We start from the raw sequence: 3690 nt of genomic DNA on the forward strand, positions 1-3690 counted from the left end.
TTTCATTTTGGTATCAGAGCCCTTACGGTTCTAGGTTTGGGTTCACTAGGTTTCTGTTGTAGATGTTTGGGATTTGCATGCTTGATTGATTATGTGAGTTAGTCAATTGTGTGTGGCATGGAGTCCTAGAACATCCTCTTTGAGCCTTCAATGAGATTCCACGGTGAGTTATTGTTATGTTTCTTTGTGTGGTTTTGATTTGTTTTCTGCTTGTTAGCCTCTGTTCTTGGAAGATCAGTGGTTAAGGTGTTTGAGTTGTTGGTCGTGGACGAGCACGTGGTCGTGGTCATTGTCGGGCGGGTCCCGAGGCCAGCGAGTGTGTGGTCCAGAGTTCCACGAGAAGGTACGTCAGAGGGTCGTAAGCGTATCAGGAGGGACCAGAGGGGGTTAGCCGGTGAGCGTGCCGGGGGTGCTGGGAACCCAGGTGTGGGGTTGCAGCAGGTGGAGCCCAGGGTCGAGATGATCGCTTGGCGGATCTGTTGGCGTGCTGTTGGAGCGGTTACCGAGAGGGGTACCAGTGTAGGCTCCAGTTTTGCCGCATGTGGCGGGGTGCAGTCGAGGGCTGCGGATGTTGAGGACTTTCCACCTTATGTTAAGAGGATGGAGCGGTTGTAGATGATCGGTATGAGATTATTCTCAAGAGGTATCGGGCCTAGAGAGGCGGATAGGTGGACATATGCAGTTGGAGCAGATATTTCTCTGCTTGGTGGTTAATCCAGTTGGATATAAGTTGAGTGGGCAGGTGTAACATTGCAATGTTATACTCGGACCACAGGAGGTAGTTGTGTCGAGAGATGTTTATAGTCGTTAAGGATTGTTGCTCCTGAGGGGATGGTGATTCCCCTGAATACCGATAGCTCGAGGGGCTGAGGGCTCCGAGAGTGGCAGAGGGGATGTTGTTCTCCTGAGGGGATGAGTAGTTCCCCTGATACCGAGATCTTGAGGATTGTGGTCCAAGAGTGAGACGGTATAACTCGAAGACGCTGGTCTGAGAGTGAGATCGGTATGACTCGAAGGTTGCGACCTAAGAGTGGAAGAGTTGGGAGCAAGCAATTCCTAGGACGTGAGTATAAACATAACGATTGAATGTAGACCTTGAGAGATTGACGGTGGTTTAATCTCGGGTTTTGAATGTGTTGACTTTTGGGACAAGGTTTTATGACCATAGCGTTTATGAATGTTTGGCTGTGTGCCAGGATTGTGAGGCCGGTGGTGCCGGAGTCCCGGGAAGGGGAGTTACAGCAGGATTGAGCCGGGAGAGGCATGTTTGCCAGATACATAAGTTCACGAAAAGCCTTCATGGCAGGATAAACTAATCGTTGTAACGATGCTGGATGAAGTTCATTGGAGTTGGACAGGGTTGCTAGATCCAAGGTTTTGGTAAACTTGTTGGAGGGAATAAGTCAAGTGGTTTGAGTTAGCTGCCTGCAAAGCATTTGACGCGGTGAATCAGAATATGCGAACGTATGGTACTTGTTTGTTTTATTACGCTCGTATTGATGATTTACTGTGGAGAATTGCCAAGTGGAAAAGCTATTTCTGGAATAAGTTATCTTGGGGAAGTTTCCCTAAGTGGCAAGTTACTAGAGGTTCTTGGACGAACAAGAGGGTTGATATTTAGGTGGCGGCGAGTTGATGTCGGCATACTTGAGTATTTGTTTAGTTGAGCTGAGGAAGCAACTAGAGGATTTATGGAGCAAGGGATTTATACGTTCTAGTGTATCACAGTGGAGAGCACTGGTGTTATTTATTAAGAAGAAGGATGAGAGTTTCCGCTTGTGCATTGACTAATGGGATTTGAACCGGGTCACTGTCAAGAACAAGTACCCTCTTCCCAGGATTGATGAGTTGTTGAATCAGCTGGGAGGTGCTACTCGGTTCTCTAAGGTAGATCTGGCGTCGGGTTATCATCAGATACCGATAGATGAGGCAGATGTGAGGAAGACTGCTTTCAGGACGAGGTATGGGCACTATGAGTTTGTGGTGATGCTTTTCGGATTGACTAACGCGCCAGCAGCGTTTATGAGATTGATGAACAGTGTGTTTCAGGAGTTTCTGGATGTATCTGTCATCATTTTCATCGACGATATCCTGGTTTATTCTAAGAGTCCTGAGGTGCATGCAGTGCATTTGAGGGCAGTTATGGAGAAGCTGCGGGAGCAGAAGTTGTTTGCTAAGTGGAGCAAGTACAGTTTTTAGCAGCGTGAGATGGGCTTTCTGGGTCACATTGTTTCTGCATAGTGAGTTTCTGTAGATCCGGAGAAGATTCAGGCTATCAGGGATTGGCCTAGACAACAGAATGTCACTAAGATCAGGAGTTTCCTTGGTTTGATAGGTTACTACAGGACCATGAGATGAAGTCTCTGGTAGGAGAGGTCAGTGCGTTGAGCTTGTGTGTGGTTCCTCGAGAACCATTGGGTTAGGAGGCGGCTTATGGAGCGGATCTTCTGAGCAGGGTGTGGTTGGCTCAGGAGAAGGATTTGGGGCTGGTGAATGTCTCTAAGGATGTTGATTCAGAGTATCAGGTCTCAACTAATGGTACTATCTTGGTGCACGGTCGGATTTGTGTGCCCAAGGATGAGGATTTGAGATAGGAGATCTTGAGGGAGGCTCATGCGAGCATGTTTTTCTATTCATCCAGGAGCGACTAAGATGTACCGTGATCTCAAGAGGTACTATCATTAGGTCGGGATGAAGAAGGTTGTAGCTAGTTGGGTCGCGAGGTGCGACGTGTGTCAGCTGGTGAAGGCTGAGCATCAGGTTCCAAGCGGATTACTAAAGAGTCTACCCATTTCAGAGTGGAAGTGGGATATGATCACGATGGATTTTGTGGTAGGATTGCCAGTGTCACGAACTTTTGATGTTATTTGGGTCATTGTGGACCGGTTGACTAAGTCAGCATATTTTCTATCCATTAAGAAGATTGATGGAGCAGCGGTCTTGGCTAAGAAGTATGTGAGAGAGATAGTCAGATTGCATGGGGTGCCAGCGAGCATTGTGTTTGACAGGGATTCTAAGTTCACTTCGGTGTTCTGGAAGGTATTTCAGGCAGAGATGGGCACTAAGGTGCATATGAGTACAGCTTATCATCCCCAGACAGATGGACAGTCTGAGAGGACGATCCAGACGCTGGAGGATTTGTGTGTTGGATTGGGGTGGCCATTGGGCAGATCACCTGAACCTGGTAGAGTTTGCTTACAACAACAGTTATCAGGCAAGTATTAAGATGGCTCCTTATAAGGCTTTGTATGGGAGACCATGTCGTACACCGTTATGTTGGACTCAGGTGGGGGAGAGGAGCATATATGGTGCGGATTTTGTCCAGCAGACCTCAGAGAAGATTCGGGTTCTGGGGCTGAACGTGAGGGAGGCTCAGGATCGGCAGAAGAGCTATGCTGATAAAAGGAGAAAGGATCTTGAGTTTCAGGTTGACGATAGAGTGTACCTCAAGATGGCTATGTTGCGGGGTCCGAACAGGTCATTGTCAGAGACTAAGTTGAGTCCGAGGTACATGGGTCCGTGCAGAGTGGTTGAGCGGGTGGGACCAGTGGCATATCTGCTGGAGTTGCCTGAGGTTATGCGTGCGTTCCACAAGGTATTTCATGTGTCGATGCTGAGGAAGTGTCTTCACGAGGGCGACCATCTGTTGCCTAAGATTCCTGAGGATCTTCAGCCCAACATGACGTTGGA

This window comes from Camelina sativa, chromosome 15 (assembly GCF_000633955.1).
Source record: "Camelina sativa cultivar DH55 chromosome 15, Cs, whole genome shotgun sequence".
Lineage (NCBI taxonomy): Eukaryota > Viridiplantae > Streptophyta > Magnoliopsida > Brassicales > Brassicaceae > Camelina > Camelina sativa.